Source organism: Lytechinus pictus, chromosome 1 (assembly GCF_037042905.1).
Source record: "Lytechinus pictus isolate F3 Inbred chromosome 1, Lp3.0, whole genome shotgun sequence".
NCBI classification, from domain to species: Eukaryota; Metazoa; Echinodermata; class Echinoidea; order Temnopleuroida; family Toxopneustidae; genus Lytechinus; species Lytechinus pictus.
The window spans coordinates 35,505,246-35,522,975 of NC_087245.1; positions in this window are offsets into that span (position 1 = coordinate 35,505,246).

Sequence of the window (17,730 nt, forward strand, 5' to 3'; positions counted from 1 at the left end):
CTCCACTTTCCGTTTTCTTATGTTATTGCATGAAATCATATTTTTTTCAATATTTCATACTTGTGCGAATAATATGTCTCCCTTATAATGAAATAAGTTGCAGCAATAAATATCTAATGCACTAAATCAGTTGTCAATCCAATTTTTCTAGTTCTTGGAGGAAAAAATGTGAATAAACCTAATTTCGTATAATAAAATACAAAAGAACAAGTGGGGATGTGACATCATCAGCCCACCTAATGAATATTCATGACGACTGTTTTCAGAAAATATTGCTAAACTTTAAAATTCAATAACTTTGTCATTTGTTATCCGATTTTGATGAAATTTTCGGCATTTTGCTTAGTGAATTTGACTCTATTTATTAAGCTATAAATACTTTCGGCCTGGACCATCCCTTTAAGGCCTACTTTTCAAAGCTTATTTGGCCTTGATGACTTTGAGCCTTGAAATTTCAAGGCTTTTTCAAAGCATTTTGTATTTTATACTTTTGCATTGCTTTTATATAAGTAATTATACATGTTTCAATCGTTCTGTATATCTAATGACACTATCCTAGTCAATAGTACCAGTCAGCAGTAGCAGTAGTAAGTGTACTATACAGCAGCTATAGTGCCATCAATAATTGTAATTATCACCAAGAAAACAGCAGTGATGAAAAATAACATTATTTATTGGTAACGTGTCATGAATGATTATGACAATATTAATAATAATGATGGTAATAATGATAATGATAAAGATTAAAGTGATTTGATGACAGGAATAATTTTGACAGATCTGACTGCAATTTTGACAACAATTTTCATACTTTGAAAATACATGTAACTAAACTCTAAAGAGTGATAACAAGGTTGATTTCTATTCCATTAGGATTTTCCTAGTATTATTTTCTTTAGCCAACAAGAATGTTTTCATTCTTAATGATATTTGGTAAACTTGAACACAATCTTCAATATCCAAATGGGCTATTTCAAAAATTTGAGGGGCCAAGCATGGCATATAGGCAAAATTTCTGCCCCCCAAAAAAAGTTGAAAGCGGTTGAAGCGAGCAGGCGAGCAAAAATGTTCAAATATTAATAAATCCTAAACGAATTGAAGCCATCAGCATATTAAAAAAAAACATAACCTCGGCCTCTTCAATCAGATTTATTCAATCCCAACAACAAACTCAGCCCTGGACCCTACCCCCCCCCCATCCTCCCTAAAACACCCCATCCCCTATCCGGAGGAGAACTGGCTCTGGGCTCCAGTTAGTGCATGGTCTAATGTTTAAGTATTCCCATTTAGAGAAATGGATTGTAACTCTTTGATCCCCCTAATACTATTTTTTATTTCATTCAATGAAGGAGGGTTTTTTTTTATTCTCGGTCTTTGTAAATAAGATATTTAACAAAATCAAAACATGATTAATTAATTGATATTTACCTTTACTTCTCTCCTGCTTCCCGAAAAGAATTTCCTACCAACTAAATTTATTTAGCCTGGCGTAAATCATCGATATCGATGGAATAGCGCCATCATCTCTAAAACCAACCAACCAACAACGCTTCCATGAAATAGGGATGAATAATTATATTACTCAGTGTAATGTCACGGAACATTGACTGCAATCAGTGTCCAAAATGTTGTTTTTCAAGATTTACTTAGGCATAAAAATTCCCTCTAGTTGGGACGGGTCCAAGATTTTCCAAAAGGGGAGTCACATTTTCCCTAGGAAAATTTGACAAGCCAAAAAAAAAAGCTTCACTAAAAAAATGAAGGTAATTTTGTCTCACATAAAATTGGACAAGCAAGAAAAAAAAATACCCACTTATTTATGAACGACATATTCCCATTAAAATGAATAATAATTGCTGTGACTCTCTCTCAAAAAAAGGGGGGGGGAACACATGCACCTTTGAATGAATTTATTAGAACATCATTGGCAGCTGTTAATATTCTTGCTGCAGGCGCCGCGGAACGGTTTTCAAAGTGGGGGGGGGGGGTGAGCCAAAAGTGGGGGGGGGGGGGGCTGACCATGATAAAAATCACAATCATATGGTCATTTTTACATTTTGGTACACGGTTTTGAAAAAAGTGGGGGCCCCCCAGCCCCCCCCCCCTGTTCCGCGGCCCCTGTGCTGGAAACAAAAATGCAAAGTAGTACAAACCAACATTTGTACAAGTTTTGAAACATAAACAAATAAACGAAAACTTGATAACAGTATTTCATCGAAACTTAATTCTACTTTCAGGAAATATCTCATGGCATAAATAATAGTAAAGACGGATACGCATGCAGCGAAGAAAGAGACAGGGAAAAAGAGAAAGTGTGTAAGTAACAGAGGGGGGGGGGGGACTGAGAGAACGGCGAAGGAAGATGAAGAGAGTGATGTGAAGAAAATAGACGAAAAAATAACATCGTCAATCATGATTCAATATTACATTGAAACATGAATACCTTATATAAAACACAAAGGTTGCACAATATAAACTGACCTGGGTTCCAAAAGAAATCAAACTTCAGCAGGGGCGGATCCAGGATTTTCCAAAAGAGGGGGCAAATTTTTCGGAGGAAAATTTTGACATGCAAAATTAAGGATACTTCGTTCCGAAAAAATTTGACAAGCAAAAAAAAGTCTTCAATTTCAAAAGAGGGGACATACCTCTGTTTTAATGGCATTTTTACATCACAAATTTTAATTTTGCTTCTCAAGGGGGGGGGGGCACGTGCCCCCCCCCCCCCTGGATCCGCGCCTGAACTTCAGAAGCAAACTACACAAAGTCCATTCAGTCAAAATGAGCAAAATGTTGACACAGGCTACAGCTTCAATGAGGAGGTTGTAGCCTCTCAAATCAATTCGTTCCGTGATCCTAAGTCACAAAATGGCAAAAGAAAGACCAGTGAAAATGACATGGGATCAAACTAAATCGTAGGCGGCGGAAGCGGGGGGGGGGGGGGGGACCTGCCCCCCCCCCCGTAAATTTGAGGTGGGGAGGGGGACGATCCACCCCAAAAATTTTAGTTGATAACCTTTTTTTCTTGCTTGTCCAAAAATTTAGGTGGTCCCCCCTAAAATTTGGGTTGATAACCTTTTTTTTTCTTGTCAAGTCAAACAATTTTGGTGGTCCCCCCTAATTTTTTGGCTTCCGCCGCCAATGAACCAAATAGTCATTCTTTGCTTGACTGCTATTGCAATTTTCCATCAGCACAGAATCTTACGACGATCAGCTGTATACGTTTCAGCTGTTATTGTGATTTGACGAGCATGCATGTTTTCAACAGATTGTTTGCCTGTTGTAGAATCCATCCCCGTCGCGTTTGCTGAAACTCGTTAACGATATACCAAGGCAAAAACATGCATCGTGCTTAAAAATAAATAAATAAATAAATAAATGAATAAATAATAAAATGAATGAATACATAAATAAATAAAATAGCATCGTTGCTGTACATGTTTATTGCAGTTCTAAAATCATTAATGAATGGAAGCGGCTGAATTGCATGAAAGTGAAACATCTGCCATGGAATGTCAAAATAATGAAGTTCTGAAGTAGATAATTTGTTTGTTTGCTTGTTGCCCGTCTGCGATTTTTCTCCTACCATGCCTACCAACTTTTATCCCTGGCGTCAAAATATCGAAAAGCTATATAAAACACAATTAACGGCCCGTGTAACTGGGATAATCCTTGCGCTTACAATCATGACAAGGTTTTGGGTTCGAATTAAAAAGATCTCCCTTTTTGATAAAGTTTGAGGCAAGACTTTGTACAAAATAAAAGTAACTTTGGTTACAATCGTACGTACAAAAAGTGAATTGAATGTCCCGGTTTTAGGTATTTTCCATTTTCTTGCCAGACCGTCGATATTCTCCCTTGGGTCAAGGAGGTAACTCCTTGCTTTTTTAATTCATCAGTGTTGGCAAGTATGTAAGTGTAGTCTGCTGTGCAAACCCTTCAATCAAGTTAAGGGTCTGAATTAGCAGCCTACAATGCCTGGTATTTTGGGAAACACCCGAGTTATCTAAAAATAAACGCCAAAATTCTTGTTAAAGGTCAAGTCCACCCCAGAAAAATGTTGATTTGAATAAATAGAGAAAAATCAAACTAGCATAACGCTGAAATTTCATCAAATTCGGATGTAAAATAAGAAAGTTATGGAATTTTAAAGTTTCACTTATTTTTCACAAAACTGTGATATGCACTATTAGGTGAGTCAGTCGATGATGTCACTCACTATTTCTTTTGGTTTTTTTATTGTTTGAATTATGCAATTTTTCATTTCTTACAGATTTGACAATAAGGACCAACTTGACTGAACCATAATAGTATAAAACAATGCTATCTACACATGTTCAGGGAGGAATTATTCATTGTTTCACTTGACAATGAGGAGAAAATTAGAATATCTCATATATCATATAACAAAATACAAAAGTAATAGTGAGTGGATGACGTCATCAGTCTCCTCATGTGCGTACCGACCACGATGAAGCCTGAGTGTAGTAGTTTGAGGATATGACACAGTACATTCTGGCCAATTGTATGAAATCAGAACTTGTATATCCAATATTGCGGAAAACAAAGCGCGAAATATATAAAATTGAAATAAACCAATGTCACAATCTACATTTAAGGAACACAATGCTTCAAATACTTTTTATATTTTAATATTTTTTTATTTATTAATTTTTTTTGCTCATGCATTGTAGCAACCAAGGGTAATGAATAGGGAAGGCAGGGTAACTTATGACATTTTTTGCATTTTGCATATCAAAGTTGATATGACTATATAATGTTGTTGAAATAAGTACCTTACCTTTAAATTTGATTCTTTGGAAATATTTTTACCTACATGATATATAACTTTCTACCCCCACAATGAAATTCATTGTGACCTTTGAAAAAAAAACGATGTCAAATGGCTCAACTTGCCTTGCCCCATCTGTGCAACCGCGTAGCCAGGAATTAATTTGGGAGGGGGCGGTAAATGCACGTGAAGCGTGCCAATACGGTATACATACAGAGCGCGCTCCCTAGGGAGGAGGGTGCAAGGAGGGGGAGTTCCCCTCTCCCGCGCGAATGCGACTACTTAGTTGTGCCACCTCTCGCATTAAGTCGTACAACATTGAAGAAAACTCGCACGATGATCGCCCGACCGATGGTACGATCTGATGCGAGTGAATCGGTCGTATTTGATCGCGTTTGAATGGACAACGGCACCTGAATGGAGGTCGAGTGGTCTAAGGCGCGCTGACTATACATGGAAAGTCCGGGGTTCGATCCCCGGCCGCGGCACCTATGCCCATGAGCAAGGCATTTAATGTATATACAATGCTCTTTTATCCTGATTTCAAATAAATGGAAAACTATATGCATTATTGGTAACTAGATGTGCACTTGAAAAAAAAGTTTGGAATTTGAACATGTTCAAAGTTCAGATGCGACCAGTCACGACCACCTCGAGTTCGTGCGATCGTCTACAACGACTGCGAGTGATCGCAAGACACCAAGAGATCGATCGTGCAACAACAAAAAAATTGAAGGATTGCGGAAAAACCATCAAAGATTAAGAAAGTTATTAGAAGTCTGATTTTTTTTGCCGTGGCCGAGTGGTCTAAGGCGCCTGACTATACATGAAAAAGTCCGGGATCGATCCCCGGCCGCGGCACCTATGCCCGTGAGCAAGGCATTTAATCTACAATGCTCTTTTATCCTGCTTTCAAATAAATGGAAATGCTATATGCATTAATGGTAACTAGGTGTGAACTTGTTTAAATAAAAAAATGAATAAAAAAAAACTGTTGCAGGCGGAGCGCGAAATTTTCGATATCTCATTAAATTCAAATCAAAATAAGGCGTCTCTTATGTTTATCAACTCGAATATTGACTTGCTGTGATTTTCGAAAGAAATAATTATGAGCGCCCCAAAAATGGGAAAAGATTGGAGAATTTGAAATAATTCCTCTTACCGTTTGAAACGTTTTATAAATAGAGAACAGAAATGATACAATTATGCCTACCTTGGTCACATGCATGAGATTTGAGTGTAAAAAGTTTGTCCCCATTTAATTTCGTTAATTTGTCGCAAAACAGAGTACATAGAAGACGGGTATACACAGCAAGTAAAGAGGCCCCATTCCTTCCCGCGAATGGCGTTGAAGCTCTGATTTTTAGACATTTATCTGAAACTTTAACCTGTTCTAATTTTGATATTTCTTAGATTATACCGTATATAACTCGATTAAGAAGAAAAAACGAGCTCAAAATGTGAAAGGGATGTTGCAAGCTAGAAGATGGAATTTTCCTTTCCCATGCTCGAGAAGCACGGGAACCTCTGTGATTTATTATGGAAGAAAAAAAAATCGCTCGTATTATTAAGCGCCTCTTTTTGGTTAAGAAAGTTCAGTAATATTCAAAATTTCAAATCAATGGCGCATAACAAGACAGGAGATGGATGTGCAGCGATATATAATAAAGTTTAATATCGTATATACTTTTGCATATAGCAAGGCACGAATTTAATTCCTTCCCCTTTGAGCAGATACTTTGCCAAAAATTACTTGCTGAAAAGTGGAAGAAATAGCATTTGGGGACTCGGGGGGGGGGGGGGGGGGGCGTGACGGTGCTGTTTACCCGCTCCGAACAGAAGAGCCAAAATTTTGTGTCAATACAATAAAAAAATACATTTCATACTCTTTGCACCCTTATATACTTTTTTTTTTCTGGCAATAATATACACGATTCCCACGGCCGGTAAAGGGAAAAACGGAGTAGAAAAAAAGGTATGGGAAACAAATGGGAATGGCAATTTTGATTTTCCGCGCAAAAAAATTAGCATGAAGAGAGGAGAACGTCTCGTTTAGGTTGTTATTATTTTGACCCCCCCCAAAAAAAGGAAAAAAATAGCAAAAGCTATATACCTTTCTTCCCTTTTCTGACGAGTGAGGGGAGTTGCCGTCTTGACTACTATTCAGCTGTAAAAATAATAAAAAGCTGTGTTGGTTGGAGACCTTGTAAGTGTCAACCTTTATGGAAGGATTGTACATGTCTGTCCGATGTATTGTCTGTGTATTTGTAGTCTTTGTATTGTAGATGTTTTTGTTCTAAATAATTATGTTTGTATAAGGAAAAAAAAAACAACCCATGTGTAACAACTGTAAGAAGACATGTCTTGAAGAAAACGTGTTATGTTTAGTTAAGCTATGGAGTGTTTGGTGTATGAAAACCAGCAAGTATAATTATGGCTGATGTCAGAGTAATAACATTGAACTGTAAGGTTACACTTCGTAATTCCGAAGGTTCTTTATTCCGACGGTTCGTAATTCCGAAACACGTAAATTGCCTATACCTCAATGTTCGTTAATCCGAAAACGTAAAAGGGTTCGTTAATCCGAACATTTGTGGCGTTATTGCGAAGGTTCGTTATTCCGAAGGTTCGATAATCCGAAAACGAAATAAGGTTCGATGTTCCGAAGGTTCGTCAATCCGAAAACGAAATAAGGTTCGTTGTTCCGAAGGTTCGTTAATCCGAAAACGAAATAAGGTTCGTTGTTCCGAAGGTTCGTTAGTCCGAAAACGAAATAAGGTTCGTTAATCATTAGTTTTCGGACTAACGAACCTTCGGAATTACGAACCTCATTTCGTTTTCGGATTAACGAACCTTCGGAATTACGAACCTTATTTCGTTTTCGGACTAACGAACCTTCGGAATTACGAACCTTCGGAAATACGAACCTTCGGAATAACGAACCTTCGGAATATCCGAACCTTCGGAATAACGAAGCTTCGGAATTACGAATGTTTGCGGAACTGGTTAGGACTGGGTGATAAGAGTTTTGATGCAGAATTAGCTGATAATCAAAGAAAAATGGAATGGGAAAGGATTTTTTTTTCAGTTTTCGAAATACACAATCCATTAAGGGAAACTGTCATTTTATTCAATCCTAAACTTGATCTTACAGTAAATAAAACAAATCCTGAAGGAAACTGGGTAATTTTGGATTTGGTAATGGTCACACTGAAATTTGCATTGATATACGAACCAAACGAAAATAATCTTCAGTGCTTTTTATGAAAATTAGGGAAAATTGTAACTGATTTCGATAATCCGCATATCATTTTATGTGGTGAATGGAACTTAACACAGGATAAAACTATGTAAACATAAACAATCCCAGAACTAAGGCAGTGGTTGAAGAATGAATTTGAATTAATTGATCCATGGAGACAATAAAATCCGATTATAAACGTCTTACATGGAGGAGAACATCCCCATCAATAAAACGATCCCGTTTGGATTTATTTTTTTGTATTCAAAAGAGCTTCCGTCTATTTCAAAAGAAACAGATATATTGCCCCGGTATGTTGCCTGGTTATCGAACACTGCAGATCACTCAATTGTCCCTTTAAGTCTAGATGTTCTGATTTTGAAAGAGGTATAGAGGATAGACTAGAAATTTTAAAATGATTCCCTCTTATAAGATCAAGCGTATATACAAACCATGGAGCTAGCTAGCTCAATGTTTAAACTTAGGGGTTGAAAGACCTACAGCTGACTGTAAATGACCACTTCAGTTGTTTATTAAATTCTTATTAATGGAAATAAGGGGTTTAACATCGTATTCTGTGAAAAAGAAGAAAGACATACTTGAGGAAGAGGTTGTGTTTGAAAAGAATATACAAATTTTAGAAAGCGAACTGATACCCCTTTCATAAACCCAATTATGCGGCTAATAGCAGCATAATTTGGTCGTAAAATCGGAGGAGGACCAGAGTTATCCGCATTATTTTGATGCTGCAATTATCTGCATAATAGCAGCATCGGGACAAGATTACGAGTTTATGAACGTATTTCCAAATAATGCGGATAATTGCCATGATGCGGTCACAAGGTCACCCTTTTCCAACACAACCGCATCGGAGGGGGCGTGTCCAGTTGTCATGACGATTATCCGCCTTTTTCAGGACGGGCGCTCGTAAAAAATAATGCGGATAATTTTCGGAGTTTGTGAACGCAATTTTTATTGAATAAAATTATCCGCATTACTATTAGGCGGCTAATTGGAGGATAGGTTTATGAAAGGGGTATGAGCTTTAATCCCAACAGTGATGTGAAGAGAGAAGTACCAGAAAACGTATATATTTACTTCAAAATATAAGAAATGTAGAATTGAAAGGTAAAATGATTAGAGCACGTGTAAACGCCATTTCATATGGAGAAAACCTCCCAAGTTCTTTTTAAATTTGGAGAAGAAAAATGTTCAGAAAACTATGTCAGATATTGAGCAATGGATTAGTTGTCGACAATCCAAAATAAATAACAGGCAAATGTAAAAACTTAAATTATTCAAGATTATTTTGTAACAAGGATCATGTTTTAGACATAGAAAATTTTCACGACAAATTAAAGAATTTGGAGATAAGCAAATTAAAAGACCATAACATGGAAAGACTATAGGTGGTCCTTTAACTTAGTGACTGAAAGTCGATGAAGAATGGGAAGGCCCCTGGTTCGAACGGTTTTACAATAGAATTCTTAAAGTGATTTTGGAAAGAATTGGTACATTCTTATTTTAGAGCAATTGGTTGTTCTTATAAGTCAAAGAAGCGTTAAAATTCGAATAGATTGGGAATTATTTCTTTGATACCCCAAGGAGAGAAACCAAAACAGTATTTACAGAACTGGAGACCTATAACTCTTTTAAACACGTCTTATAAAATGGCATCTTCTGCTATAGCTAATAGAATTAGAAAAAAGATATTGCACGTAATTATCCATGAAGACCTAAAAGGATTTATGGAAAACAGATATATATTAGAGAAAATATTCGTGTAATTTATGATACGAAACTGAAGAAATAAATATTCCCGGGATGTTGTTGCCTTCGGAAAGGCTTTCAATTCAGTTTCGCATATTTTTTTTATCCAAAGTCTTAGAAACATTTAACTCGGGGCCTTGCATTTATCAATGGATTCAAACCTCTTATAATGAAAATATGTCTTCAGTATGCATAAATGGTTATTTGTCAGAACGTTTCTCTTTAAATAGAGGCTGTAGGCAAGGCGACCCCCTTTCGTCATATTTATTTTTGCTGTGTACTGAAATGTTGGCAGTTATGTTTCGTCAAAATAATTGTATTGAAGGAATTGATATTGAAGGAAATATTCGAAAAATTACTCAGTATGCAGATGATACAGCCCTTTTCTAAGATGGTTCCAGTGAGTCTCTGAACAGTGTCCTTTCTGTGATCGAGATTTTCTATTCTCTTTCAGGACGGGAAATTAATGAAGGTAAAACTAAAATAGTTTGGATTGGATGAAAAAATATAGCCCCTACAGAATTGAAACAGAAATGAAACTCTTGTGGGTTGATGATGGCTGCTTGACATGTTTAGGTATAAACTTTTCTTTAAATTAAATGCCAGCCCTAAACAAGATGAAACGCCTATTTCAAGTTTGGTCGAACAGGAACGTAACCCCATTCGGTAAAGTAAAACCCCTTTTCTTTGACAATTCCATTGTCTAATTTTGTCTTTACCAAATCCGTCACCTGTGTTCATGAAAGAGCTGGACAGAGTTCTGCTCAGTTTTTTTGTTGTTGAATAAAAAACCTGATCATATCAAAAAAATTGCCACAGGGTAGATTCGAGCCTATTCCTTGTGGCTGCGATCTTATGAGTGCAGTATATGTTCCACGTATCCACAGACTTGTCTAAACTTGTTAACAGAATACCAATCACACAAATAATTAGGTTTAGAAAACCTTTATTAAAGCAAACTATTCTAACAAGGATTACAGGTTATAAACAAAGTATAGACATTTTAAGATATTAACAGATTTATACAATTCAATGATTAATGATGATGCTTAGCTATTTCTTCTACTTCTCTGATGCTTGGTTTCCTTGCTTGGGTGTACTGACGATGACTATCTGTCTGACGTCAGCTCCTGTTCTGGGTCCCGTAACACAAAGGTTAGCGATTGATCGTACGTTTGATTTTCACGATTGATTGTACATTGTAGTCAATGGAATCAATCGTAGAAAAATGTTCTACGATCATTGCTAAGCTTTGTGTTACGGTACGGGGCCCAGGTTAGACTTTAGACCAATGATTCCGTCTCGTCTCTTTAATTCCAGTTACAGATCATAACTCCTAAACACCCTGTCAAATTAAAGTCCAAGTTCAAGTTCAAGTTTATTCATTCAAAACTAAAAACATCACATTGTAATAAAAATAGATATACATACAACGTAAACTTAAATATAAATATGAATATTTGATATATATGAATATTTAATATATAAATATTAAATATAAATATGAACTTAAATATAAATATAACCAATCTAGTGATTTGTTCAAACCCCAAATATTTATAGATATATCAAGTTGAATTCTCTTGACATGTTAAACATCTCATTAAGCAGGTTAAGAATATATTCATTCTATTCTTTTCCAAAAGTATATGTTTCGTTACCTCCATCTCTATTACATAAATACACTTATTATTAGGGTGAAATGGATGATATATAAAATTAAATTGGCTGGAATTCGCCTTATGCCACAGAAAATCCTCAGAGGTAAAGAATTACCCTTTTTTCTGTTTTTATTATAACATATTGAAATAAATCACAAAATTTACAAATGATTATTAGGTGATTGCAAATCACATAAACACAAGTTAGTTACACAAAAAAGACAAAATAACCATGATAAAAAAAACCTACCCACTTATCCTCCCCCACCCCCCCAAAAAAGGAATGTGGCAAAGTGATGACTTAATATCAGTATTATCTAAACAAAGATAGGTGATTTGGTAAATAAAGTAGACAAAACAAAATATACAAGCTATGATTATGTACGAGAAAGCTATTTCATGTGAAAATCGGAAGCAAGTTTCTTTTTAAAAATGTCGGTAAGATTTCATTGATCTTTTCGACTAATGTCGAAAAGAGTTTTAATCGGTTTGTTAGATACGGTTTTGCATCTTTATCTCTGGTTCGTTACATAAATTGTAATCATGTTTTTTAATATTTTTTTTTGTAATGATAATGACTATTATCATGACAAGATTGTATATTATCAGTTATGTTGTACTATACTGTTAAACACTCATTAGCTGATTATTTGTTTACATTGACTATGAAAGCAAATGTAAACTAAGTGTGTTTATTGAATAAAACGCCCTACTGTGGGGTGAAAAAGAAATTGAAAAAATAAATCTTTAGCAAGCCAGATGAAGATGTATAGAAAAAGGGTCAAGCAAGCAGAAAAGGGTGGTAAAAATAGTATAGAATAGTTATAGACATAATGAAAGTGGCGGCGTCGTGGTCTAAGGGTTACGACTCTCTTTCAATTAATATGCTTTTCACACTGCACTTTTTCCCTTAACCCCGGGAAATTGGTGGGGCTAAGGGGGTCTTAGCCCCACCAATTTCCCGGGGTTAAGCTTAGCCCACTTCGTTTTCACACTACGTTTTAGCTATGTGGGCTATAGCACGGTAAAATAGTACGGTACTATCTGGCCCTGCAAAAAAGCAGGGTTAGCCGGCTAAGTTGTGGTGCTATTACCACATTGCGGTGCTAAGAGATGCAGTGTGAAACGAAAGTGGGCTAAAGAAAAGTGGGGCTAAGCATTAGCCAATCACAAAAGTCGAAATTGCACGTTAATCGTGCTCTATAATGGTTAAATCATCAATATTCATGAGCTGTGCAATATTCCGGGGTTAAGGCTTTAACACCGGCTAAGCAAATAGTATGGGGTTAAGAAAAACAGTGTGAAGCGAAAAAAGATAGTATGGGGTTAAGGATAGTATGGGGTTAAGGAAATGCAGTGTGAAAAGCGTGGGTTCGATTTCCAACCACGGCGTATTTTCCTTCAGCAACGAGTATTCGGTAGGAAGAAATTCCTCGAATGCTTGAGGGCCCATAATGGCGGCTCGGTTACAGCCGGGGTAATAATTATGATACCAAATATCAAGCGCATGCCCGCTATATATCAATAGTTCATAGTTATTAATATGGATGAAATCGAAGAAACAAGTGGAACGCCTCTGGCAGTCTCGCCTGCATTACGCGATTTACAACTTGTTTATGTTTTATGCTTCTCCTGTTTTGATAAATTTTTAAATGGCTGATACAAATAACTCATCTGTCAAATTTTATGATAATGATTCATCTGATAGAGAATCCAGTGACTTTATTACCTCTTCAGCCTCATATGATAGTAATTTTGCAGATAACTTTAATCTATCATCTGAGGAGTTTAATTATGCCAATGATTCTAATCAATGTTCACTTCCAATTCCCTCCTCGAAATATATAACCCAATTACAATTAAAAGAAGTAACAATTTTTTTTTTCTAAAAACTCATTTTCCTTACTGCATATGAACATCAGAAGCATAAGTAAACATTTTGAAGACCTTCAGATTCTTTTAGACAACCATAATAAACATTCTTTTTCAGTTATTGGCTTGACCGAAACTTGGCTTACAACTGACACAAATTTACCTTATGCATTAAATGGATATGATTTTATTGTTAATAACAGATTAAAAAAAGTCGGGTGGGGGCGTAGCACTTTATCTTTCCAATAATTTTGAATTCACTGCCCTAAACGATCTTAATTTTATGAATGAATTTATTGAGTCATTATTTGTTGAAATTTCTATTCCTCATAGCAAAAATATAATAGTTGGAATTATTTATAGACCCCCAAACTCAAATAATAATGATTTCTTTCAATTTATAACATCTATTCTGAGTAATGTTAATTTTATTAACAAAGATGTATTTGTAATGGGCGATTTTAATATCGATCTATTAAAACATGCTAGTAACAATTTCTCACATGACTTTCTTGAAACACTTTACTCAGCCTCGTTCTTGCCATTAATTTCTAAACCTACGCGTGTTAGCAATCACTCAGCCACTCTCCTTGACAATATTCTGTGTAACTCATTACCACCCCCAGAATCCTTAATAGTCCTTTCTGATATTACTGATCATTATCCAATTATGTCATTTTTTAATCTTAATTGTTCCTTAAATAAAGTATATCCCTTACCAGCAAGACGTAGGGCCACCCCAGAAAACTTAGCTAGTCTTGGTGTCAGTTTAGATAGAGTTGATTGGTCTAGTGTTTATAACACTGACGATTTCGATCTATCCTTAGGCAATTTTTTAAGTATATTTAAAAAACATCTAGATGATCATATTCCTAAAAAGAATGATAATCGAGTTGATGATAAAACATCACCCAGACTTCCATGGATTTCTAACTCCCTCTTGCGCTCAATTAATAAAAAAAACCGACTGTACTATAAATTCAAAATAAAAAAGAATGAACATTCAAAAATTAAGTATACTTCTTATAAAAATACATTAATAAAAATCTTGCGTGCAGAAAAAAAGAAATATTACTCAATTCAATTAGAACAATATAAACATGACATGAAAAACACATGGAAAGTTATTAAGCAAGCCCTGAATATTTCAAAAAAGAAATCAAATATTACTAAAATAAGATTTAATAATCGGAATATTGAAGATCCCACAGAAATCGCCGATGTTTTAAATTCATACTTTTCTACCATAGGGGAAAATCTGGCACAAAAAATTCCACAATCTAATAAGCATTTTTCTAAATTCTTGGGACAACCTAATGCCAATTCCATTTTCTTCTATCCGACTGCTATTTATGAAGTGACCGATATTGTTTCCTCCTTAAATAATAAACACAGTGCTGGTCATGATGACACAAGTAATTTTATATTAAAAGGTACCATTTCGTCTATTGTTGAGCCCTTGACACATATATTAAATAAATCTATTTTAAGTGGTATTTTTCCTAAGCAAATGAAAATTGCGAAAGTTATTCCCTTATTTAAAAAGGGAAACGAGCTTGATTATACCGTCCTATATCTTTACTCTCTTCTCTTTCTAAGATTTTAGAAAGATTAATTTTTATTAGAACAACTAAATTTCTTAAAGTCAATGATATATTTACTAACTTTCAATTTGGTTTTAGACAAAAACATAGCACTATCCACGCTCTTTTAAATTTTGTGCATAAAGTAGCCCATTCTTTGGATGATCATTCGCATCTAATTGGTATATTCCTGGACTTCTCCAAGGCATTCGACACTATTAACCATGACATTTTACTTTACAAACTTTATCATTATGGAATACGTGGAATTGCCTTGGAGTGGTTCAGGAATTACCTTAAAGAAAGAAAACAATATGTTTATTTAAATAATCACATCTCTGATCAACATGACATTAATTGTGGTGTCCCACAAGGTAGTATATTAGGGCCTCTTTTATTAATTATTTACATTAACGATTTTCACAGATCATCTGACATTCTTTCGTTTATTCTTTTTGCAGATGATTCCAATGTATTTTTTGCTCACAAAAACCCTCACACCCTAGTTCAGATTATGAATTTGGAATTGCTAAATTTGACTCAATGGATACGTGCCAATAAACTATCTCTTAATTCAAACAAAACCAAATATATGATATTTAGTAATTCTATTGAATCTTTACTTTCTGACATCATCTTTGATGATACACCTTTACAATGTGTTTCCCAAATTAAATTTTTAGGAATTATAGTTGATAATAAACTTTCTTGGAAACCCCACGTTCTTAATGTGAGCAAAATATTATCTCGTAATATTGGTGTAATTAATACGTTAAAACACTCTTTTCCTTCCGTCACATTACTCATGTTATACTCCTCTTTGATTTTACCTTACCTTAATTATGGAATATTAGCTTGGGGTAATACCCACAATTCTTTATTGGACAAAATATTAATTTTACAAAAGAAAACACTCCGAATTATATGTAATGCACCATTTCGTTCTCATACAGATCCATTGTTTCTGAAACATAAAATCATGAAAATAAAAAATGTATATTTGTTTCAATTAGGTCAATTCATGTTTAAATATAAAAATAATTCGTGGCCACGCATATTTGATTCCATGTTTCCCCGAAACCAATCCCTCCATAACTATCCCACCAGGCAGTCAAATGAATATCACTTGCCCCTTCTTAGAACGCTTCTAGCACAAAATACTTACTTATATACAGGTCCAAGATTTTGGAATTCCCTTGACGATGAGATTAAAGACGCCCGTTCTTTACTGTCCTTTAAAAACAAACTAAAACTTATGCTCCTAAAGTCTTAATGAATTATGTTTATTATTCTAAACTAAAATTTTGCCTTATTGCTAGTCTATTATCTATGTTTATACAAAACATGACATATTTTTTCCAATTAGACATACAAAAGTTATAGCTTGTCTATACATTATAATCTACTTTTTATATTGTATATGTGTTCGTGTGTATGTCCGTATGTATGTGTGTGTGTACGTGTGCGTGTGTATGTGTGTATATGTATATGTACATGATGTGTATGTATGTGTAGACATAATATATATGCAGCAGATTAGCTTTGCATCCTTCTCCCTATCTCTATTTTTCTTTCTATATTCTAGGCAGTTGTCATCGTACTATTGTCCACCCTCATGTACCGTCCTGTGTTGTGTTGTGTCGTGTATTGTCTTTTGTCTCTGAATTTCACAATCCTGTATATAAGATTTTTTTTGCCCCTTTCGTTATCTTCATGTATTCCTTTACGTATATTTCAATATTTTTTCTATCCTAACTTTTTGAGGAGTTCACATTTTACAAGCTTTGCTTTTCAGTGGACCCCTCCATTCTTCTCATGATATATGATTATATTGATTTTATTATATTTAATTATATTGATTATATTGATTTAAATTTGACATGCATGTTAATTTATATTTGAATCACTAATTGAATATGTATATTATTTATTCAATGTTGAATTTTGTTCATGCTTTTATTTGAATTGAATTGATTTATCATGTAATTATTTGTATTATATTGAAGAATGAAAATAAATTGAATTGAATTGAATTGAATTCAATATAGCAACAGTGCTGACTTTGAAAACAGCTATTGAATAATTATTCACACAAAAAACACTGATATGATAATAAATACTGTCCATTGACCCAACATGACCTTTGACCATAAACATGCGACTTAAAACGTGTGCAAAACATACTTGATAATCCTTATGTCTATGTTCCATGAACTCTGTAAGTAAATCCATAAACTTTCTAAGTCATGATGCCAATTATACAAATACTCACAACATGGCCAAAGTTCATTGACCTTGAATGACCTTTGATCTTGGTCAGGTGACCTGAAACACACACAAGATATTCAGGGATACATGGTTACCCTTATTTCAAAGTTTCCTGAACTAGATCCATAAACTTTTTAAGTTATGATGACAATTCCACAAATACCCCCAACATTATCAAAGTTTGTTGACCCAAAATGACCTTTGACCTTGGTCATGTGACCTGAAACTTAGGCATGATCTTCAGTGATACATTATTACCCTTACGTCTCAGTTTCATGAATTAGAGTGGGGGTAAATAAGGCCACCTGGTAGTTTTTAGCTCGCTGCTCGAGAATGGTAGGGTCAAATCGGTTACTGTTCGTGTAGTATTTGAGACAGTTCCTTAGCACAGATTTTGAGCATATAGAGAACGTCTCACAGCTCAGTGCACATGACCAGGAGGAGCACAAACCCAGCAGCACCTCAAAATCAACATTTTGAAAGTAGCATTGCCACTTTAGAGAGCCGAGTACTGTACCTGCCCAAAAATGTGTATTAACCTTT